This window comes from Piliocolobus tephrosceles, chromosome 20, assembly GCF_002776525.5.
Source record: "Piliocolobus tephrosceles isolate RC106 chromosome 20, ASM277652v3, whole genome shotgun sequence".
Lineage (NCBI taxonomy): Eukaryota > Metazoa > Chordata > Mammalia > Primates > Cercopithecidae > Piliocolobus > Piliocolobus tephrosceles.
Genome location: NC_045453.1, coordinates 26,264,783 through 26,288,829, shown reverse-complemented (window position 1 = coordinate 26,288,829; position 24,047 = coordinate 26,264,783). Strand labels below are relative to the sequence as shown.

Below are 24,047 nucleotides of genomic sequence, written 5' to 3'. Positions count from 1 at the left end.
TGCCTCCACACATATATGGAGAGTGAACATGTATTGCTCTCTCCCTCGTAGTAAATCTTGTTACCACGAAGATCTTTGTTCCTAACACCTTTTCCTACATTAGGGCTGTTTCCTTAGGATTGATTCCAGGAGTGTTATTGCTGCATCCAAATGTATGAACATTTGTAAGGCCCTTGACTTGTCTCATTGAGTTGTTTACAAAAGGGCTGTACCAATTTACACTTCCACTTACAAAGGATGAGAGAGCCTCTATTAAAATGTTTAAAGGCCGGGTTTTTCAGAGCTCTTATAAATCATTGGCTCTAAGAGGCTGACTTAGGTTTGTCATATGGTCATAGTCATCTCAAAATAAAATAAATACGCATTTTCTATAGCTATAAAAACATGGCATGCGCAGACTGCCAAACAACCACAAAGTAACTTTGATTAAAGGAGGAAACTGGTCTACTCGTTGAAAATGTGGTAATGAGATAGTTTCCACCCAGCCGGGAAGCGCGGCCCCGAGGGGGAGGGGAGCCTGCATTTCTTCCTGCCTCTACCCATCCTGAAGAAGGTAGAAAGGAACAGGTCAGCGTTCTCTTCGTTTACTTTGTAATTTTTTTTAAAGCTGAATATTTAATTTGTTTCCATATGCCTGAGTTGATGATGCCAAAATACGGTTGAAAACTAGCAGAAAACTTCTCGTGGCAGGGGTTTCCTGTAAACAAACCCCATAGTACTGGGTAAGAGAGGATTAGGGCAGAGCCATTTTAGCTGCAACTCCAAATTCTATTTTGTTTCCTTGGGGACATGCTGTTTTTATTTGTGGGCTTCAAATAAAACTGCTGCAGAAACTGTTTATTTCTGTTCAGAGCATTCTTATTTTCTTTAAGGAATATATCATATCAGTTACAAATCTTTGTAGAAAATTCAGCTGTATTGGTTTGGAGAAGTTTATGTGTCAGTTTTGTGTTTTTTTTGAGTCAAGAAAAAAGGAAAAACTCACTACTGTTATGTTTATATGAGGGCAAAAAAAAAAAAAAAAGAGAGAAGGAAGTTGATAATACTTAGCATGACGGTCTTTAAAATTCAGCATCTGAATTTTTAATTCCTCCCTCCTCTCCTTTTTTAAGAAACAGTACAGGAAAGATGGTCTTATTATCCTTGTTCGCATTTCACTGTTTTCACCCCACTCAACCAGGACGAAGTCTTTCCTCAAAGCAAGTGGGAACAAAACATAATCTCTTAAAATATTTTTAAGAGAACATGCTGACTTGGTCTTTGTTAAAAAAAAAAAAATCAACAAAATGTGCTAACCACAATAAAAAAAAAAGTTGTTAAAGGAGTCAAAGGGATTAGCCCTCATTGAAGGGCCTTATGAGAACAGGCAGCCTTCCGGGGCGAATCCTGGCTAACGTCATTTTGGCGGACGTTTATTGCGTGATCGCCATGTACCAGGCACCGTTTTAAGGCTTCATGGTGATGAGGGCATTTAACCCTCGGGACCGCCCATTCTGCAGGTGAGGCTGGGAAGAAGGTGAGGCCAAGGCCCTGGTCTCCCAGCGGCTGAGGGCGGCGCAGGATTTGAATCCCGGCGGTCTCTGGAGTCTGGGTTCTGAGAAAACCCGCTGTGTGAGTGCTGGGGGACCGCGTTAAGCCCTCCGCTAGAAGCGGTGAAGCAGCTTTGGGCCAACTCAGTTCCGAGCGCCAGTGTAGACGCGTGGCTTCAGGTTGTCCAGTAAGCCGGTCGGGGTGTGGCTCTGATCCTAATCTCATCTCCGGTCTTCCCCAGTCTCAGGGCCCCGTGGGAGGGTGTGGTTGAGGAGGACACACCTACCTGGAGCTCGTCGGTTTCACCTCCCTCTCTGCGGTGGGGTCGTCCGCACCTTCCCTCTGTTTCTTCCTAGGCCTGGCTCGACCTCCACTTTGGAGAAGATGCCCCAGGAACACTGAAGGGCAGGTCGTCTTCCACCTTCTATGAGGATTGCCCAACTTAAGGTATACTCTTCAAAGAATTCCACTTGCTTTGTCTACACTGGGCGATCTAGCTGATGATTGAGCGACTCAAGTTCTGGAGGAGACGGATCCGGGTTCAGACCTGATCTCTCCCTTCCCTACTCTGAACACCCTCCGGTATAAGAGCCCTGGCAGGTCCCTACGCGGGTGAAGGACGCGTCTGTGGGTGTCCGCCCCGGTGTGCAGAGCAGGCATGTTCTGCGGCCGCGGGCGATGGTCGTGATCATAATAGCGTGACTTAATTGAGCGCAGTGTGCCACCCCCCACTTCGCCCACCCTGCGCCCGTTACCACGAGTGAGGTCTTGCTTATTCCTCCCAAATTAACTTGTCAGCGAGTACTATTTTTAAATTTTTATTTTTATATTTTAATTAACTAATTAATGCATTTACTGAGACGGAGTCTTGCTCTGTCGCCCAGGCTGGAGTGCAGTGGCGCCATCTCAGTTCACTGCAACCTCCACTTCCTGGGTTCACGCCATTCTGCTACCTCAGCCTCCTGAGTAGCTGGGATTACAGGCGCAGGCCACGAGGCCAGGCTGTATTTTTAGTAGAGACAGGGTTTCTCCTGACCTCAGGTGATCCACCCTGTCTGCCTTGGCCTTCCAAAGTGCTGGGATTACAGGCGTGAGCCACTGCACCCGGCTATTTTATTTTATTTTATTTATTTTTTTTTGAGGCGGAGTCTCGCTCTGTCGCCCGGGCTGGAGTGCAGTGGCCGGATCTCAGCTCACTGCAAGCTCCACCTCCCGGGTTTACGCCATTCTCCTGCCTCAGCCTCCAGAGTAGCTGGGACTACAGGCGTCCGCCACCTCGCCCGGCTAGTTTTTGTATTTTTAGTAGAGACAGGGTTTCACCGTGTTAGCCAGGATAGTCTCGATCTTCTGACCTCGTGATCCGCCCGTCTCGGCCTCCCAAAGTGCTGGGATTACAGGCTTGAGCCACTGCGCCCGGCCGGCTATTTTATTTTATTTTATTTTTTTAAGATGGAGTCTCAAATATAAAAAAATAATTTTTGTATTTTTAGTAGAGACAGGGTTTCACCATGTTGGCCAGGCTGGTCTCAAACTCCTGACCTCAAGTGATCCGCTCACCTTGGCCTCCCAAAGTGCTGGGATTACAGGTGTGAGCCATCGCACCTGGCCTATTAGTTTTTGTTTTTATTTTGTAAATAAATTGAGATAGGGGTCTCACTATGTTGCCAGGGTTGGTCTTGAACTCCTGTACTCAAGCAGTCCTCCTGCCTCGGGCTCCCAAAGTGCTAGGATTACAGGCTTCAGCCACCATGCCTGGCTAAATTTTGTGTTTTTTGTAGAGATGGCGAAGGGGGTGTCTCGCTATGCTGCCCAGGTTGGTCTTGAACTCCTGAGCTCAAGCTACCTGCCCACCTCAGCCTCCCAAAGTGCTGGAATTACAAACGGGACCCACCGCACCCGGCCATTAGGGTGTGCTATTATCCCCATCTGTAAAATGGGGAAAATGGAGTCAAAGAGAGTTCAGAGGAAGCCCCAAAGCGGCACATCTGGGAAATCGAGTTTTGGTTTGAACCCAGAGAGCCATTTTCAAGAGCTCAGCCCTGCCCTGCTGTGGGGGTCACCGCTCCTAGGTGCTACTTTCTACTCTGGGAGACTTGGATTCCAACTCTGCGGGGGGATCTCGAAATGGAGTATGGTGTGCTTGCCCCAGAGTCAATGCCCAATCAGTGATCGTTATTATTATTCTGTTTTCCTAAGGCCAAGGTCAACCACTTAGGACAGAAAAGAATGGTATGAGTCAGCATGGCTTTTGGCACTGGATCTGGGCTAGAACCCCACTTTGTTCTAGTTGTAGATCTTCAAGTAAGAGAATTAAGTCAGAAAGTTAACCTCAGGCCCCAGTTTCCTCATCTGCAAATGGATTTAAGCATGAAAGTTATCAGGAGAACTAAGTAACACCATAATATAAATCAGCTTTGGAGCTGAGAGTGGCACATAGGGGGGCGGCAATAAATTGTTTTGTTTTTTCCCTTTTATTATTATTACTATTTTGAGGCAGAGCCTCTGTTGCCCAGGCTGGAGTGAAGTGGCTCAATCTCTGCCTACTGCAACTTCCGCCTCCGGGGTTCAAGCGATTCTTCTGCCTCAGTCTCCCAAGTAGCTGGGATTACAGACGTGTACCACCATGCCCGGCTAATTTTTATATTTTTAGTAGAGACAGGGTTTCACCATGTTGGCCAGGCTAGTCTGGAATTCCTGACCTCATGTGATCCTCCTGCCTTGGCCTCCCAAAGTGCTGGCCTCCCACCGAGCCTGGCCTGTTTTTCCCCTTCTTATCCCTCTTCTTCTCCTCCCCATTCTTCTTATTTTATTTATTTTTTCGAGAGTGTCGGCCAGGCTGGAGTGCAGTGGCCCAACACTGCTCGCTGCAGCCTCGACCTCTTGGGCTCAAATTATCTTCCTGTCTCAGCCTCCTGAGTAGCACGTGCCACCAAGCCCGGCTAATTTTTATGTTATGTTATGTTATGTTATTTTAGACAGAGTTTCAGTCGTTTTGCCCAGGCTGGAGTGCAGTGGCGTGATCTCGGCTCACTGCAACCTCTGCCTTCCGGGTTCAAGTGATTCTCCTGCCTCAGCCTCCCAAAGTGCTGGGATTACAAGCATGAGTCAGCCACTGCGCTCAGCCCTCTTCTTACTATTATTATTATTATTACTTTTATGGTTGTAAAAGTAACCTGAAATAGAGATACATTTAAATATCTGAGTGATTTTGGCAAAGGAGAGAGACCCTGCACCCTGTGTTACTGTTTTAGGAGCGCTCTTGACTGTGTCAAACCCGTTTAATACGCCACTTACTAACTGAGCCAGGTCATTTTGCTCAGATTATTCAGAGCTCTCAGGCCCATTCAGAATGAAATCCAAAATCTTTACCATGGCCAGAAAGATCCGTGCAATCAAAATGCACCATCCCCATCCTAATTTCCTGGCTTGTCTCCACACCAACCACAATGCCATGCTGGCCTCCTTGCTGTTCTTTGAAACACTGGGCGCACTTTGCTTCAAGGACTTCGCTTGCCTGTCCCTGAGCCTGGAATGCTCTTCCCCTAGAACCTGTGGCTCCCACTGTCACCCCCTTCAGATCTTTATTTAGATATGTCTATGATGAAGCCTTTCAGGGCCAATCTATTTAACATTTCCCTCACCATCCCTCCACTCTGTAGCCCCTTTGCCCCTTGTATTTCTCTCCATAGTACTTATTATAATATCTAACACACTGTAATATCAAATATTAACTCCATGAGGATAGCCATTTTGATCTGTTTGGTTTCCTGTGGCATCTCCAGCACCTAGAACAATGCCTGGTACATAGTAGGTGCTTACTATGTACATGTCACATGAGAGAGTAAAAAAAAATGAGTGTATTAAAGAATGCAGGAGCCGAGCGAGGTGTGTCATGCCTGTAATCCTAGCACTTTGGGAGGCTGAGGCGGGTGGATAGGCTGAGGTCAGCCTGGCCAACATAGTGAAACCCCATCTCTACTAAAAATACAAAAAATCAGCTGGGTGTGGTGGCAGGCGCCTGTAATCCTAGCTACTAGGGAGGCTAAGGCAGGAGAATCACTTGAACCCGGGAGGCAGACATTGCAGTGAGCTGAGATCGCAACATTGCACTCCAGCCTGGGCAACAAGAGCGAAACGCCGTCTCAAAAAAAAAAAAAAAAAAAAAAATCCAGGGAGGACAGGCGCAGTGGCTCACACCTGTAATCAATTCCAGCACTTTGGGAGGCCAAGGCGGGCAGATCACTTGAGGTCAGGAGTTGGAGACCAACACGGTGAAACCTCGTCTCTACTAAACATTTAAAAATCAGCCAGGGGTGGTGCATGCTTGTAATCCCAGCTACTCAGGAGGCTCAAGCAGGAGAATCGCTTGAACTCCAAAGGTTTCAGTGAGCTGAGATCACGCCACTGCACTCCAGCCTGGGTGACAGAGTGAGACTTTGTCTCAAAAAAAAAAGAGAAAAGAAAATCCAAGGAGCACAGAACAGCTAAGTACTGGGACAGCTAAATATTGATTGGAGCACTTACTGTGTGTTGACCATTCCACAACATGGAGGAAACCGGTCTTCCCTTGGAAAAACCTCCATCCACCCTATAAGAGAAGTAACATACCCAGGGCTAGGCATAATGCAGACAGTGTCATAAAGGAGGCATTGAACAAAGGAGAGAGTAACTGAAGGAGGTGGCATTTGGAGTGACCTTGAAGCTGATTAGGGTGGTTACAGGTTGATGTTTATATATATGGCATATATGTTGGGGGATTGGGTGGCAGGGGAGGGGTGTAGGCAGTTGGAATAGAGCAAAGAGAGGAGTAAGTATAGAATGGTTTATCAAATGTTTATCCAAAAGCAGGATATGGAACTAGTAAACATTTTATTCCTAATTTTTTGTTCTGCACAGTAATTAACACAGTGTTTTTTTTGTTTATTTTTTTCTTTGAGAGGGAGTCTCTCTCTGTTGTCCAGTGGCGTGATCTTGGCTCACTGCAACCTCCATCTGCCGGGTTCAAGTGATTATCATGCCTCAGCCTCCCAAGTCGCTGGGATTACAGACGTACGCCACTACGCCCAGCTAATTTTTGTTTTTGTTTTTTTTTTTTTTTTGAGGCGGAGTCTTGCTCTGTCGCCCGGACTGGAGTGCAGTGGCCGGATCTCAGCTCACTGCAAGCTCCGCCTCCCGGGTTTATGCCATTCTCCTGCCTCAGCCTCCCGAGTAGCTGAGACTACAGGTGCCCGCCACCTCGCCCAGCTAGTTTTTGTATTTTTAGTAGAGACGGGGTTTCACCGTGTTAGCCAGGATGGTCTCGATCTCCTGACCTCGTGATCCGCCCATCTCGGCCTCCCAAAGTGCTGGGATTACAGGCTTGAGCCACCGTGCCCGGCCAATTTTTGTATTTTTATTAGAAACGGGGTTTCACCATGTTGGCCAGGCTGGTCTTGTTTTTTTTTTTTTTTTTTTGAGACTGGAGTCTCGCTCTGTTGCCCGGGCTGGAGTGCAGTGGCCGGATCTCAGCTCACTGCAAGCTCCGCCTCCAGGGTTTACGCCATTCTCCTGCCTCAGCCTGCCGAGTAGCTGGGACTACAGGCGCCCACCACCACGCCCGGCTAGTTTTTGTATTTTTTTAGTAGAGACGGGGTTTCACCGTTTTAGCCAGGATGGTCTCGATCTCCTGACCTCGTGATCCACCCGTCTCGGCCTCCCAAAGTGCTGGGATTACAGGCTTGAGCCACCGCGCCCGGCCGGCCAGGCTGGTCTTAAACGTCTGACCTCAGGTGATCAAACCACCGCCACCTCCCAAAGTGCTGAGATTACAGGCGTGAGTCACTGCACCTGGCCTGTTGTCTATATTATATATACATATTTTTCTGAGACGGGAGTCTTGCTCTGTCACCCAGGCTAGAGTGCAGTGACACGATCTTGGCTCACCGCAACTTCTGCCTCCCGGGTTCAAGCGATTCTCCTGCCTCAGTCTCCTCAGTAGCTGGGATTACAGGTGCCTGCCACCGCGCCCAGCTAATTTTTTTTGTATTTTTAGAGGAGACGGGGTTCACCATGTTGGCGATGGCTGGTCTTGAACTCCTGACCTCGTGATCCGCCCACCTTGGCCTCCCAAAGTGCTGGGATTACCGGCATGAGCCACCGCACCCGGCCTGTTGTCTATATTCTAAAATTTGGATATGGAATATTTTATGTGGCCATTTTCTTTTGATGAACATGTAGGTTGATTCTAGCCTTTCACTATTGTAAACGGTGCTGCATCCTTGTGTATGCTTTCTGCACAAGTGATATTTCTCTAGGATAGATACTGTAATTATATGCTTGCCTATTTTTTTTTGTGCTTTAATTTATTTAATGTCTATGTTTCCTGTTAAAATATAAGCTCCATGAGGGAAGGAATCCAATTTGTTTTGTGCCTCACTCTTGAATTACCATCTAGCCAAGTGCTTGGGAGAAAGGAGTGGTCAATAAATCTATATTGAGTGAATCAGGCTGAAAGATTGGCTGGGACCGTGGTGTGGTTTTTCCATCCCAAGAGAGGGAGCTTGACTTATTTTGGAAAAGTAAAATTTTTTTTGGAGAATTTCACACAAAGCAGTAGCAGGATGGTTATTAGTGGAATTTAGGAAAAAGCATTCTGGACTAGAAAGAAGGCAGGTACAGGAGAAGCGATTATGAGATTATTACACAGGCCAGAAGGAAACAAAGAAATATGAGTGGTGAGAATAGAAAGGAAAGGGTACATTTCAGAGAGATTAGAAGGATAGGATTTGTGAGATTTACTAACTAGCTATGAGGTGTGAAATAAAGAGGGCAGAGAAGGAAAGTTGATATCTAGCATAGAACATTTTAATTTTACAAACATTTATTCTCTCCCAGCTCCATGGAAAAAGCACTCGCTAATTGCTGTTGGCATATTAATTTGTATTACCTTTTCTTCCCCACTTTTTTTTTTTTTTGAGACAGGGTCTGTGGCCCACGCTGGAGTACAGTGATAACATCTCGGCTCACTGTAGTCGTGACCTCCCCGGGATCAAGAGATCCTTCCACCTCAGCCTCCTGAGTAGCTGGGACCACGGGTGCCAGCCACCATGCCCAGCTAATTTTTCATAGAGACAGGGTTTCGCCATATTGCCCAGGCTGATCTTGAACTCTCGGGTTCAGGCGAACGCCTTGGCCTCCCAAAGTGCTGGGATTATAGGCATGAGCCACTGTGCCCGGCTTCCTTTTCAAAAGAGATTTCAGCTGGGCATGGTGGCTTACGCATGTAATCCCTGCGCTTTGGGAGGCCGAGGCAGGTGGATCACCTGAGGTTAGGAGTTCCAGACCAGCCTGGCCAACATAGCGAAACCGTTTCTACTGAAAATACAAAAAGATTAGCCGGGCGTATTGGCGGGTGCGGTAATCCCAGCTACTCAGGAGGCTGAGGCAGAATTGCTTGAACCCGGGAGGTGGAGGCTGTAGTGAGCCAAGATTGCGCCATTGCACTCCAGCCTAGGCAATACGAGCAAAACTCTGTCTCAAAAAAAAAAAAAAAAAAAAAAAAAAAGATTTATAGTCTGTTACAGTGTGGTGAGGAAGAGGGTCCTGCACACAGGTATACCAAGAACTCAAGGGAGTGACACAGGTGGGAGGAAACTAGCCCTCAGGCAACCAAGTGAAACACTGTATTGCTGTTCCAGAATGTGGGGAGGGGAGGACAGTGGGTGAGGATGCTTCAGCCTTGCCCCAGAGCCACACATGACTGATTGGTAAACATCCTGGAAATAGGGGGTCGAGAAATATGCATCAGTGTCAATTTTTAGAATTGAGGAAATTTAGGTTGGTGTTAAAGGGGGAGTCTGACCTTGGGTTCCGTTGGTGCATTGGCTTCACTGTAGTCGGGAAAGTAGGGAAACAAATTATTAGCTGTGTGACCTCAAGCAGGTTACTTAATGATCCTGAGCCTTAGTTTTCACTTTTCTCTTTTTTTTTTTTTTTTTGAGATAGGGTGTCACTCTCTCGCCCAGGCTGCAGTGCAGTGGCGTGATCTCAGCTCACTGCACCTCCACCTCCCTTCGTATTTTTTTAGTAGAGACAGGGTTTCACCATGTTGGTCAGGCTGGTCTGAACTGCTGACCTCGTGATCCACCCACCTTAGCCTCCCAAAGTGCTGGGATTACAGGTGTGAGCCACCGCAGCCAGCAGGACTCCAACTTCTTACAGTTTGTCATGTCCTCTTTGTTAAACCAGGATGGGGTCTTTAGGAGATACTAGTATCTCTTGGGAAAGAAATACTTAGTTGACGTTCCATGGTTCCTTTGGTTTTATTTCCGTTTCATTTAGTGGCTTCCCAGTGCTCTTGGAATAAAACCCAGAGTCTTAGCATGGTCCACCAGATCTTGCCAGCCGTATTCTCAGGACTTTTGTTTTGTTTTGTTGTTTTTTGTTTCATCGTTGTTTTTTGAGACAGGATCTTACTCTGTTGCCCAGGCTAAAGTACAGTGGCACAATCTTGGCTTATTGCAGCCTCTGTCTCCCTAGCTCAAGTGATCCTCCTGCCTCATTCTCCTGAGTAGCTGGGAGTATAGGCACACAACGGCTAATTTTTAATTTTTTTGTAGATATGGGAGTCTCGCTATGTTGCCCAGGCTGGTCTCAAACACCTGGACTCAAGCACTATTCCCATCTCGCACTCCCAAAGTGCTAGAATTACGAATTACAGACGTGAGCCATCTCACAAGCCATCTCGCCCAGCCGGGGACTTTGTTTTTATTCTAAGATGCATGAGGGCTGTGTTATCGGGAATTTTGTTTTTATTCTAAGACGCATGAGGGCCATGACATAACCAGACGGCGGCTTTTGAAAAGGTCAGTTGCGGCCACTTAGAATGGGACAGCCTACATTTCTGCCCTGTAAACACAGGGACCTTGCATACAGAGACAAATCAGCAGCTGGAAATGTGTTTTGGGAGTTGAGGGGAGAGTTCCGGGTGGGAAATATATACATTTAGGAGCTTTCCAAATATTGATGGCATGTTGAACCTTCGGACTGGATAAAATCACATGAATAAGAAAGTGTTGCTAGCATTGGGGATGTCAGCATCTGGAAGTCAAGGAGAAGAGTCTAAAAAGCAGGAGCCACGGGGTCTGGGAGGGAGCAGCCAGAGAGGACTAATGGAGATCAGGAGAGCACGGGGATCCAGCTGCAAGGCAGGAAAGAGCTCTATCAGGTGTTGCAGATGTGGCAAATACCAGGGAACAGAGAACTGGTCACTGATATCCTGCTGCAAACGAGAGTCAAATCTCCGGTCTTCACATGGGGCTGCCTTGATTTCTTGCTCCTCTGTCCCTACCCTGTCTTCATTCCATGGCCCCCAGACACGCTGGCTGCCCTCCAGTTCTTTCTCCAAGCTTGGCTGTCTTCCTCTCTGGTCTTTCTCCCCTTCTGTTCCCTCTGAGTGAATGGAACCCTCCTCTCCATCCTGGTATGATTTGCCACCTGACTTCCTGGAGGGTCTCTGCTCCTCAGGGAGCCTCAATTTAAAACAGCAGGCTTTCCCCCTCTCCTATGACCCAGTCCCAGTAGGTTGCAAATATAACTACCGGTGTGTTGTCTGCTTCCCTCCAGAAGATAAGCCCCAAGGGACAAGGAGTTCATTTGTTTTGCTTACTGCTCTATCTCCCATGCCTAGAACAGTGCCGGGGCCCCCAAAACTCTAGGCTCACAAGCTCTGTAGTGTGTCTCATTTCATTCTCCAGAGTCTTGAAGAAATGTGACTATTACTTATATAAGTAACACAATTATTTTAATTGTCTTGTTCATCATCTTCATCATTTCCCTTTTATAGATAAGGAAACTGAAACCCAAGAGAGATTAAATAATATTCTAGGGCTATGCAGCTCTCCAGAGGTAGCATCTGAGTATCTGAGCCCAAGTTATTGGAGAGAAAATGTTCATAACCAGGACACTATGTCAGAGCCTCCCCCTCTCCTCCCCCTCCCAGAGAACTAGGGAGTTTAAACCACTCTCAGAAAGAACAGAAGCCAAATTCCTGAAGAGAGTGAGAAAGGGGGTGCTAGGCTAGGGGAACCCCAGGGCTGAAGGCTCTAGGTCAGAGAGAAGGCTGGAGTTTAGATGCCTAAGTGAAGGGCTTGCCAGGACTTGAGGCTGGAGTTAGGCAGGGGCCAGATCTGCAGGGCTGGTGGGGCAAGCTGTGGAGTTTTTCTTCCCGCAAGGCAATAGGAAGCCATTAAGGGGTAGTGCACTTATTTGATATGCATGGTAAAACACTTGGGTCTTTCTGGGTAAAAATCTTGGATTATACGTAGAGAAAGCATTAAGGGAAACCTAGAAAGGAGGAAATTTGGAGAAACCTGTACATACAGTACTGTGTGTGTCTGGAGGAGAACATGTGATGGAACTGACACCCTTTTTTCCCTTGCATTTGGGCCCCCATGCTCTCCTGAGGTCCCTTAGACCTCACCGCCTGCTCCTGGTCAGTCCCTTTGCTGTCTCTTCTCCTTGACTTCCAGGCGCCGAACCACCCGAGGGCCCAATACTAGCACGTCTTTTGGGCAATTTTATCCAGTCTGATGACTCAACATGCCATCCGTATTTGGAAAGCTCCTAAATGTGCATAATTCTCACCAGGAACTTGCCCTTCCCAACACATTTCCAACAGCAGACTCCATGTTCACGTGCATGGCACCTGCCAGTGGTACCTTGGTGTAGGCTTTTGTTAAAGATAAATGGACACAATTGAGACATATGAGGGTTTGCTGACAGATGCAAGGTCTGTGTAGGGTGGAGTAGGGTGGAGATTAAATATCCTGATTAGATTTTAAGATTTTGGCTGGAGATTATAATGAGGATTGAATTTCAATTAATGTTAGTTACCTTCTTCCCCTCCGTCCCTCATTCCAAAGCTACCTGTTTGGAATATCTGATGAATGCAGAAAACTTTAAAGAGGTGTTCCCAGTGTTGTGTTTTGTGTGCAATTTTTAAGGGAGTTTACATTAACATTTTGAGTGAAGGTAATTTCAGAAAAGCGTCCAGAATATTAGGAGTCATGAGTTGTGTTTGCAGTGGGGGAGGGCACTCATCGAACGCACCAATGGGACAAATCCAGTTAAAAAATGCTGTCAACCTTATCAAGATTGACTAATCCAATCAAGTTGGGAGGGTACTAAAACCTTTATTTAAATTGAGTCTTATTCTTGACCCCTCCCTTTTTGGTGTGCTTATAAAAACCAGCAATCACATCTCTTCCAGTATTGTTCAGAGCCAGGTAGACTGAAGTCCTGTCCTAGCGAGTTATCAGGTTCCAGACCCTGCCTTCTCTTCTGAAAGGTAAGTTCTGCTATATATATATATATATATTTTAAATTGTATATTATTGTGATACTTTATAGAGGAGTGACTTGCATGGGATCAAGAAACTTAACAGAAAAGAGAGCAATGTGTTGCTCCTTCGAGCTGTTTGTTATTCCTACTTACTTTAGTGCATTCAGTCTTGTTCAAAGGGCTGTCCCTGTTTCCTTCTCAAATGTCCTTTGTAGTTTGCAGATGCTGGCAGGTTTGCCTAACTTTTTCATGTTCTTTTCCTGCTAACTCCTCGCTGCAGTTTTTCAGGTTTTCCTGCTCTGAACACTGAATTCTTTTACGTCCCGTATCTGTGTTGGCTCTGTTTCAGCTCCAGGGATTTACACATAGTTTCCAAATAGTTTTTCTATAATAATTCCACAGTAAAATAAAGACTTGTGAAATAAGAAGATCGTACCTCATTCTGTTCTTCTAATTAAGGCTGAGTCTCAACAGATGATTCCAGTAAGTGTTAAATACAGCAAATCAGAAGTTTTGTTTTTTTTTCTTTTTTTTGTTTTGTTTTGTTATGTTACTAGCTCTGAGCATGCTGTGACTGGCAGGATCTGGATAGAAAATCAGATGTTGACTAAACGAAGAGGCCTTATATCACTAGAATTAAATCAGAGATAATGGTGTGATTTTATAAGCGCATACTAGGAAATACGTCTTAAGGAGGGCCTGTTTGGATAATTGTGAAAAATGAAGTGTAGTTGATGTTTGCTGCATTAAAACAAGGTGAAGTGGAGCTTTTCTGCCCTTTCTCCAAGTAACATATGCAGAGCTTTTCTTTGGGTTCCATTCTTTATTTTGTTGCTAGCATCTAGTAGCACCTGACTCCTTTAGAGATGGCCTAGGCAGGGAGTGATGGCGAAGCTGGATTTCTTGTGGGTGGAGCTAAGCGTAGGAAGACCAACGTTCGATTTTCAATTTTCACTTCGTGCAATATGAATTCCTGGATTTTATTACAAAACCAAATGTTTCCAGTGTTCTCCTGTTACTTTTGGAGTTTCTGTATTTTGTTTGAACTATACATGCTTTCCAAATAAATGTGAAGTATGAGTCTCACATTCTAAGGGAAGAATGTGTCTCAGGGAAGCCCTCCCGGGCGAATTCAGATCCCTCTATGTCCTTCGGGAAACACAGTATGTATTTGCAACCCAGCAGGCAGTCACTGGCAGAATTTTGCAACGATTTCCCAGTTTTGTTGGCAAGACTCCAGGAGAAGGTTCTTTGTAATTCTTTGCTCAAACATAAGGAGGATCACATATAAATAAAACTCTTAGAAGATAGATGAGTGAATATAATCATCTTTCAATTTTAAAAGCTACAACATAATAAGGCACTTTTTTGTTTTTGAGGGAGGCTGCGAAACAGTAACAAATCATGATGCTATAATGTGAACAAAGTGGTAGCTTTGGAGGGCACAGGGGGAAAAAAGCACAACCGTTTTTGCTCAGAAAATACTTAAGTAGCAACAAGGTCTGAGAGCCAGGAATCTCCTTGTTCTTACTGAAACGATTATTTGTCAAAATATTTGATTGTTTCCCTATTCCCCCTGAAAAGTTTGGACTTTTCCTTATGCTCGATTTTGACACTAGAATTTTTAACTATCAGTGCTATTGTGTTTACGGCATTCAAGATCTCAGAGTTCAAAGGTTATCCATTAACATGTAGAATGAGGCTACACTTAAGGCTCAACCTGGTTCCACTTGTTCAGTTTCTTTGTTGTGTAGCAAGGCTGATAGTCATTTGTTTTCATAAAGTTAAATGAAGTTTCTTGTTTATGAAGAGTGTTTTTGGACTGTGTTTTAGAATGTGACAGTAAGATTAAAAAATATATTTTAAAGAAAGGTATTCATCTTTTGTGAGAAAAGGAATCCTAATACTAAAAGTGACCAATATCAGTGGACTTGAGTGAAAAAAAAATCACCCAATTTAGGTTTTTAGTGCTGGCCTAAGAATCTACTGGCACTGCTAATTAATTAAGTGTGAGTAAGTAATTGATTCACTTCCTTTTTAAAAAAGACTAACCAGACCATATGTGGAGTTAGTAGTTATATGTAAAATGACAGCAAAACATGACACTTGGCAAATTCTTCCCCTTTGCTGAGCTAGCTGTCTTCTCAAATTCCTTTTCCTATTTTTTAAGATTGCATTGCTCATTAGCTCCGGATCATTTCTGTACTGCGTTCTTTCTTTTGATTTAGGAAATACATATTTTAAATGCTTTTCTTGATGTGTTTTAAAGTTTTTTCATTTTGGATATGCCGAAGGCCAGTAAAATAAATATTTGGCTATTTTGTTGGTAGCGACTCGCATAGATCCATTTCACATTTGCATTAGTATCCATTTTGAGGCAGAAAAATTGGGGGTGTGATTGTTGTGTCTATGGTTCCTCGAGGCTTACTTAAAATGGGGAAATATCACAGGCTTTGGGAATCAGAACCTATTTTTGTCCTTTTTTTTAGCAAGAAAAAAAAAAACAGTTGGGAAACGCTTTAAATGGGCGTAGAGAGGAGGGGGAAAGGGTAGCGGTTTTTTTTTTTTTTTGTCCCCACTTTTTTTGTCCCCGGTTTCCTCCAAATGGATTTCTATCAAAACCAAGTAGATTCTTGGAACCTAGACTAAGTTTAGAAATCTCAAGTTAGAATAGCGCAAGCCCGGCCCTTTCAGGGGAAAAAAAAAAATCAGAACAATTAAATAGCTTTCTGAAGATACTCATTTAAAAACTGTTTATCTTCTCGACCTTCCTCACGCTTGAAGAAAATCTGAGGTGTTTTTCGCGCACAGCTGCCTTCTAACCCGCGCGCAACTGCGTTAAGGTTTTTGTTTGTAATTGGGGGTGACCCAGGCATTCGGGCCCCGGGCCCCTCCCCTCGCCCGGGCACACCTTGCAGAGGAGGGGGCGACGGGGACGGGGGACGGGGCCCGGGTCTGCGCCTGCGCACACCCTCGCCGTCCCCCTCCCCGAGTACCTGTCGCGGCTACGGCCGCGGCGCGCGCCCGCCACGTTAAGCCGGATGGCGGGAGGAGGGGTGCGGGGCGGAGGAGGCGGGGAGGGTGGCACGGCGCGCGCTCGCCGCTCGCTTCCCGGAGGCGGAGTCGCGGCGGGGGGCGGAGCGGGGGCGCGCCTATGCTGGTCACGTGGTAGCTGGGGCGGGGCCGGGGCGGAGCGGGGCGGGGCCGGGCGGCCGGTGAAGGCAGGGGGCGGGGCGTCTCCGAGCGGCGGGGCCGAGGGAGGGCGCAACAGCTGCTCCCTGAACACTTTCTGACCCAACAGTCCCCCAGCGCCGGACGCGCCGCGCCCCGGCGGCTCTAGGGACCCCCCGTGCCTGCACTGTCCCCGCGCGGACGAGTAGGGGGCGCCCGCGCCTTTGCCCCCGTGCGCACCCCCGCCCCGCTCACCTTAGCCCCGCGCCCGAGGTGAGCCCGGCCCCCAAATCCTCCGGGCGGGGGTGGGGGTGGGGGACGCTTTTTTTTGTTGGGGGGGGTCTTGGAAGCGCGAAGCTACGAGGCGCCCCGGCGGATGGCTGCACCCCTCGACCGGGTCTCCCCGTGTCTTTTGGGGGGCCGGGTGCGGGCGGGGAATCCGGGAGGTGTCCGCACAAAAGGCCGAGAGAAACTCCGCGACGCCTTCCTCCCTCCCTCCGCTCTCCCCGCCCCCTCCCCCCCGCGCCCGCTCCTCCTCATTCAAACCCGGCCGGCCCGAGTGGTGTCAGCTCAGTCCCGGCCGCCGCCGCGCGAGGAAATGGCCGAGGAGCCGGAGCCGCAGGTAAAGGGGGCGCGCCCCCCGCCCGCGCCACCCGGGGCGCCCGCCCGGTCCTGCGGAGGCTCCCGCGCCGCCCCCGAGGCGCCCGGCTCGTTGTCTTGTCCCCCCTAGGATGACCCCAGTTCCCCGCCTCAGCTTTCTATCCGCTCCTCTAGGGCGCCCCCTCCCCAGTCGGCTCCAGCGTTTCCGCCCGCGGGAAGGTGCGGGCGATTCCGGACTACATCCGCTCTTGCCCGTCACACTCAACGCCGCACGATTCAGAAGGGCTTGGGGTGCGGTGTCCCCAGAATCTCCGCCGGGAGCAGGGGTCCGGGGGCTGCGGGGGTCGGCGGTAGGGGGTTGTTCCGAAAAGTTGGGTCGCCCCTCGGGGCGGGTCTCCCAATTTGCCCACTCGGCCCTTGGGGCGCGGGCGCAGAGGGGTCTTCGGCGTGGGCCCCCCGCAATGCCCGGGAGGGGCCGGGGCAAGTTGGAAACGGCCAAAACAATGCGTCCTGACGGGCATCCCCCGCAAACAATGGCCGGGACGGTCCACACGTCTTCAGGCCGGGCTGAGGGCGCGTCTAAGGGACCGCGGGAGGGGCTGGGCCTCGCCGCGGACCCCGACGTGCGCCCCGGTGATTCCCTCGGGTGCCCAAAAATCTGTCCCCGGGAGTCCCGGGCGCCTGCTCATCCCTGAGCAGGGATGTACGGGTTGCGTTTCCTGGATGTGTGCGATAAGGTGGCTTTTTTTTTCTCCTGTAATTTTAAAGATTTTTATTTAAGTCTTAATGTTGTATAAAACACTTAATGTCTTTACAACTCAATTGTAGTGGAACACCCAAAGCCAGCTGGAAGCAGAACTGGGAACTCTGAAGGGCAGGAAGGATTGAAATGCTAGCCCAAAAGTGCTGCTGCTTTTTTTTTTTTTTTAAAGGGAAGTTTCTGCCAGGAGGTGCCGAGTGGTGAAACCGCTCAGTTTCAGATGCACAGCCCTCTTGTCTCTCGATTTGGCCCCGACTGCGAGCGGGACGGAATGGTGGAGGGGCGGAGGGCGCTGCTGGGGGCTCAGGAGGCTGGATTTGGGGCCGCCTGGGCGGTCCCGCCCGAGGGGCTAGACCCGGCACGCGGGGCGCGTAGCCGGAACCTGGATCCCTGGAATTTGGGAAGACGTTTAGGGCCCCGGTTGGAGCCCACATTTTGGGATTCTGGGTAGGGCCACCGAAGACGGGAAGGCGCATTCTTGGGCGGGTGGGGTGGGGGTGGGGTGAGCAGGCGGGGAGTTTTCCGCCAGGTTTAGTTACGAGAGCTAAAAGGCCCCTTCTGGGACCCTGGCATCCGGGCCACCCTGGGAGCCCCTTTTCTCTTTTTCTATTCTCCCCACGGCACCCCCCCCCCGCCCCAGAAAAGGATAGTCATTTCTGGTTTAAGGTTTTGGTGTATTGTTCCACTTCGAAATTCTTTGAGCCTCAGTTTATCTTCCTGAATCAGCTTCTGGGGCTTGAAGCGTTGAACATTCCTAGACACGGAGGAAGTAAATGGCGGTTGCGGTGGTCCATTGGCCAGTTTGGGGGTCCTGTATTATTGGCCACCGTATGTCCTACAGCGTAGCTAGGTTTCTTAGTTTTCTAGATCGTTTGGAAGCATTAAGCTGTATGTTTTAAGAAGCCTAGGTCTGATTTAGTTCAGGTTGATTCAATTATGTCTTCATCGCTTTTGAGTTGGTTGAATGACTTGACATGAGATTAAGCTCAACAAAAGAAAAGGCGAGGTAGCAACAGCTGCCATCCAGGCCTGGCCACTAGGTAGGGGTCTTAGGAGGCCTTTTACCTTCTCTTTTGTATATGTCAAGAAGGACATTTACAATATTCTTATTTTACTGTACTTCTTTCCCCTGAAATGGATGTTCTTTCTTGACTGGTATCAAACGACTTAAAATGCTAAGTTTTCTGATACTTAGACATTGAGTAATAGATGTAGTTTCTAAAAGCCTTTATGTGTCTGCAGTGACAAGTGTAGAGGAATAACCTCATTTCTTTTTGTCTGAAAATATAACAGGCAAGCCACTAGTTTGTGCTTGCTTAGTTAATGTGTGCTAAGAACTTTTAAGGTGTGTCCTTAATGGTAGATAACTTTTTTCCTTCTGAGAAGTCATATTTATTTTAGATACTGTTTTGTTCAGTGTTCCAGAGACTAATAGTGTTTCGATTTGTTTTGTTTCCTGACCCTGATGTTGCTGCCATTTTTAATCAGTTATATAAGGATTAAATTCAAGAGGCAGTGACTTATTTAAAATTCAGTTGTCAGTGGTTACAAGGCAGATTTATAATTTAATTGTTAGAATAGGATTAATAATCTGTTTGTTTGGAATTTTAATTATTTGGCTTGATGAGGAAAGCTAGTCCTTTAGATAGAATTGTGTCTTTATTTGCCTACAGAAGGAGGAAGTAGAGGACAAGATATGACTTTTATTGGTGAAGGACACACACTTTTTTCTTTAGTGTCCCACTTATTTTAATCCTTTTGTCTTCACAACACTTTCCTAACGCTTTGCAGTTTGACCTTTGCTGTTTTTTAATAACTTGTGAGATCGAAGTTTAGCAGTTCTGTTGGGTTCCTATTCCCTTTCACTTCTTACTCAGAAAAAGGAACTAATACACCACTTAGAAAAAATTTGTAGAAAACTTCTCTCCCCTTTACCCTGAGGGATCTATTTTGGTAATAGGTCAAAATTGTTTTCCAGGTAGTAGGGGAGGAAGGAGGAGCAGTGAAGGTTTTGACTTTGACTGCCTTTACTTTTAAGGTGGGGGTAAATTTGCATTTTCTTTGTAAGCCTCCATTTTTGGCAGGAAAACTTCAGGGAGGAGTAGGAGCTCCTAATCCCCTTCCAGTGGACTTGTTTTGGAGGAAATCTGAAAATAAGACTTAATCATCAAGTCACTTATAAACTGATGAAATAATTAAGGAATATAATGGCCTGGCAATGACTAAGTCCTTCTATCTCCTCATTGCAGATACATGCTAATCACTTTTTTCTCTCTCAACAACATTTATTATGAAATGGCATGTTTTCGCCACAGCAGGGTAGCCATTTCCCAACCCTGGAGCACTCCTAATTCTGAGATGCCTGATTAGAGCCTCGGGGGTCCCAGAAGATGTGCTGTTTTCCCACTTTATAAAATTACATTCTTTTCTCACAGTTGTCACAAACATGATATTGGTTGGTAAGAACTTTGGAGTAGTTTTAATGACTCTTGACTGCCTCAAAGATGGCACTTTAAAAAAGGAGCTACTTTTATCTGACGCTGTTTGAAAGTAAATGATTGGACCCTTTTTATGTTTTATATGAAGCTTTGTTTCCATTTGCTTAAAAAAAATTCAAAGTGTCCCATCTCCTGTATGCCCATATAGCCTGTATGTTGTAGATTTTGAGGTTGCTGGGTATGATTTGTTTTAAATGGTCCATTCCTAATTTCCCATTTCAGTTTGATCCCTGAGCAGAATGTTTAATGAATGAATTGGGAAGGTGAAGCTGAAGGACTGAGCAATGGCTGTTTTCAAGCCTTAGAATTAGAAAGTAGGAATGAAAAACATGAGACAGTTGCATAAACTGAGTATTGCACTGATAAAATAAATGTAATAAGATTTTAAATCCAGTTACTACAATTGAAATATACAGAATAGTTTTTAGATTACTGGGATATTAAAAAATAAAAACCTGAAAGGTATTTACAGAAGAGCTACCAAAATGGAATTAAAGGAATCTCAATCTTGTTAAATATTCTAAAGAGTGAAGAGTTTGGTTACAGCATGTAAATTAAACTTGAGACAATGGCGGGGTAGGGGGGGTCTTGATCCGCACACCTCATCTCCAGATTTTGGCGGCGAGGGGTGTTAACTAGTTTAAATGCACATGGAAGAAAAAATGTATTATACAAAGACAGCAGGAAATTTCTTAAATTCGGGTGAAGGAAGCCTGATAATTGAGTATCACTTAATGGCCTCATTTTAGAGGCAGTATAAAAACTTTTCTGAAATGCTCATGTTTTTGGAGTAAGGTGAACTGGGTTATTTTTCCCCAACCAGTAATAACAGACAAATTTGCAGTGGTATCTGGGGCAAAGGTTTTTGAATTTCAACCACGAGGGCAGATAGAAATCTGACTTTAAGGAAGTAGAAGAACAGGGACGATTCTTTCCTAAAATCTGCAGCTCACGATGACATGCTCAATTCTTGTACACATCTATCTTCCAGATAAATAGGGGGGAAGCCCCTGCTAGCCAGCTGCCGCCACATATTACCCTTTTATATTTAACGTTGGAATGCTTTCCATTTGAACATTTGTTGACTGACTGTTCTGAACATCTCCATGACTTCCTGCCCAGGGTATCAGCATAACTGAGTTACTGGAAATTTGGGGACAGTTTGGTAATTTTATGATAAAGTTGAGAAATAAAATTACTAAACCTGAAAAGACGGCTGAAGAGGTTGTATGAGAGAGTTAGTTGGATTCCTGACTTAGCCTTTGTTCTTGCTAAGCTTTACAAAACTTGTTCCTGACCTCCACATGCCTGTGCTGCCTATGGAAAAGCTCCCCTAGACTCCGAAGCTGGGTTTTTAACGGATTCGTGTAGTGTTTCTGGATTGGTGTTCCATTATTTTCGGGTGTGTCTGGAAACCTTTGAGATTTAAAATACAGTTAAATGGACTGGAAATGTAGACTCCAGCCATTTCTTGACTCAACCTTAGGAATAATACTTCTACCTGTGTCAAATAAGGATAACATAAAGCATCTTAGTTATACTGAAGAATTGTTTTTCTTTCTTTTGTAATCAATATTTTTTTTCAGTTTATAAATCTGCTGAACAGTGATTGTATTATTAATTGAAAGGAGACTTTCCCCCTTGATTTTGAAAGCAAACAGGTGACTGGAAAGAGCCAGATACACAACTTTAGTAGGTAGTCAACAAAAGATAGGATGGGAATATTTAAATCTTTGAGAAGAAAGATGTTATGCCTTAAAAGGCCTTGCCTAAGCTTGCATTTAACTAGGTTACTTGAATTGTGTTTAATTCAGAGCGCTCACTGGAAAAAGTGGTATGGTGTAGTGTTCTAGTAATGGGCATAGTTTTGTGTGTGTGTGTGTGTGTGTATATATACATGTGTAATACACACACGTTCAGTGTTTTCGTTGCAGAGAGTTAGTGCAGGTAAAGATAGAACAGTTTATTAATATGCTGAAATATTTTTGGTGCAGTTAGGCCTGTCAAATTTTTACAGATGCAAGGTTGTACTGGTTGAGTAGTAGTAATAGGAGAAATGGATAGCGATGCTTAATCTTGCTTAATTAAAGTTTTTAAAAATTCACTTTCCTTATAACTCTTTTTTTTCAGATCAAATGGATAGCGATGCTTAATCTTGCTTAATTAAAGTTTTTAAAAATTCACTTATAACTCTTTTTTTTCAGATCAGGATGTTTTTAAAAACTACTTTGGAGATGACAGTACCTGTTAGTATTGAAACTAAAGCTAGTATGTTATACTTTAAGTTCTTATTAAGATCCCTTAACTGACCTTAACTGATTTTATGATGAATCAGGCAGTTTCTAGTTAATGACACTCAAATATGCTATATGATTATATTTTTATAGTACTTTGATCTCTAATTCTAGTTATAATTGGTAATTTATGAACAATTTCAGCAAAATGAAGTTCTTTCCTTTACAAGCTTCCCAAGTTTGAAGAGTTTAGGTTGTAACCTTAAATATAAACTTTGAATATTCCAATCTTTTTCTTTCGCTTAACTTGGAAGCATCTTTCCACAGCTATATTAGGAAAGTTGGGTTGACCATTTAGCCTCATGGGTGTGACCCCTAGTAATTTCCTTGAAACAGTGTTGAAGAATTTAGAGCATTAAAAATAAAAAATAAAAAAACCTGTAGCTTTTTGATTGTTAGTAGATGGCTCTGCAGAGTTTTCTTCACTTGTCAGATTAAGAAAAAATACTGTGTGTAAAATACAAGGAAAAACTTTCAGAAAAAGTGTAAACTTCTAGCCAGGTCTTGAAGATAATTTTGTAGTTTTCATGGTACAAATGCATTGGCCAGAGAATAGATATTTAAGTTGAATTTTTAAATAACTCCTTATTTGGACGCTTCAGTAACTCGGGGAAAAAGTAGCTTTATTAGCAGTATGACAAATTGTGTATAAATCTAATTTTTCTGTGTTTTTGAGGACTTTGAATACCTTACTGCTTCATATTATGGTAGATATATATTTCATATCAACAATGTAAGATAATCTGTTAGGCTGAAACAAAGAGGCTGTGCTGTTTTTAAAAGTTAACAGTTCGAGTACATCTGGATGTAAAGAAAAATATTCCCAAGTTACAGTAATTGTCAGCAAAGTGGCTGTTGTACTTAATTAGTTGTACTTAAGCACAGATTACTGTGCTTTTTATTAAGCAATGTATAATGTGTAGTATTTGCTAATTTCAAGATCTACAGGTAGTGGTAGAATACGTAGTAGCTTTAGTCACAAATCAGTGTGTAATTAGTGACCTGAAGAACATCACATTTCTAGTCCAGTCTCTTCTAGCAATATGGTTCCTACTGGATTTCAAAGATGATGCTCTGGCAAATTGTAAAAGTGTCTACTTAAATAATCCCAATATAAATTAAACCCTAGTATTCTCTCAAAATATGGCTATACTGCATAGCCACTTGCCTTAGGTGTTACGGGGGTATTTGAGTTAAGGTTAAGTTCTGTCGTTTACCCGAGTAAAGATTTTAAAATGTTTTTAAACATTGGAAAACATTTTTTTGAAGTACTTTTCAGTAAGCTTAGTGTGTTCATAATGCTCACTTCCTTGCAAAGTAGAAGCATTTAGATTATAGTGTTGGATTATAATATCCTCCTTTTCCCTCCAGTTCTTTGTGGAGAAAGACAATTGGCTCTATCAGCAGTGCCATCAGTTTACGGCTGCCTTCTGTGTGCCGGAGTGTGGAGAGCTGGAGGCTTCTGGGAAGGCTAGTGTTTGTGCACACACCCTATTCAATTGGAATGGTGATTTGCTGTTAGTGGATTAGAATTTCTATTTTGCTGTATTCCGTTATTAACGTCTTTATTGTTACAACCACTTCACCGATTACTGATTAGCAAATTGGTTTTAATCGATGTAAACCTGGTTTAAAATTATTCATTGTTTTAGAGTTTAAGGAAGTGTTCTGTCTAGTATGTTAACAGTGTTTCTAAGTCAAGAGCTGAAGGCATTTGCTGTCAGAGATAGCCCTCGGATGCCCAGCATTTTTGTTTTGGAGGGTCATAAGTTGGAGTGAGTATAAATTCAAATGGTGCAGTTTTTTTTTGCTTGTGCTGATCAACTTTATGGTGTGTTTAATGCAATTTTTTTTATTACACTCTTGAAATTGCA

At 45.0% G+C, this 24,047-nt stretch overlaps 1 protein-coding gene across 7 annotated transcripts in view; it reads left to right on the top strand.

Annotated features, from left to right (window-relative positions):
* The first annotated feature begins 407 nt into the window (after window positions 1-407).
* Window positions 408-24,047, top strand: part of ZNF217 (zinc finger protein 217) — a 42,411-nt gene continuing 18,771 nt past the window's right edge. The window contains exons 1-3 of one of the 7 annotated variants that reach the window (XM_023184118.1): window positions 408-567; window positions 1,887-1,977; window positions 12,779-12,856. The gene's annotated coding sequence lies outside the window, so the exon portion shown is untranslated. Of the gene's footprint in view, window positions 568-839; window positions 1,978-12,778; window positions 12,857-16,112; window positions 16,295-16,443; window positions 16,644-17,647; window positions 17,829-24,047 lie in introns of those variants that run through there. The other 6 variants (XM_023184122.3, XM_023184120.3, XM_031934671.1 and 3 more) reach the window with 6 other exon arrangements.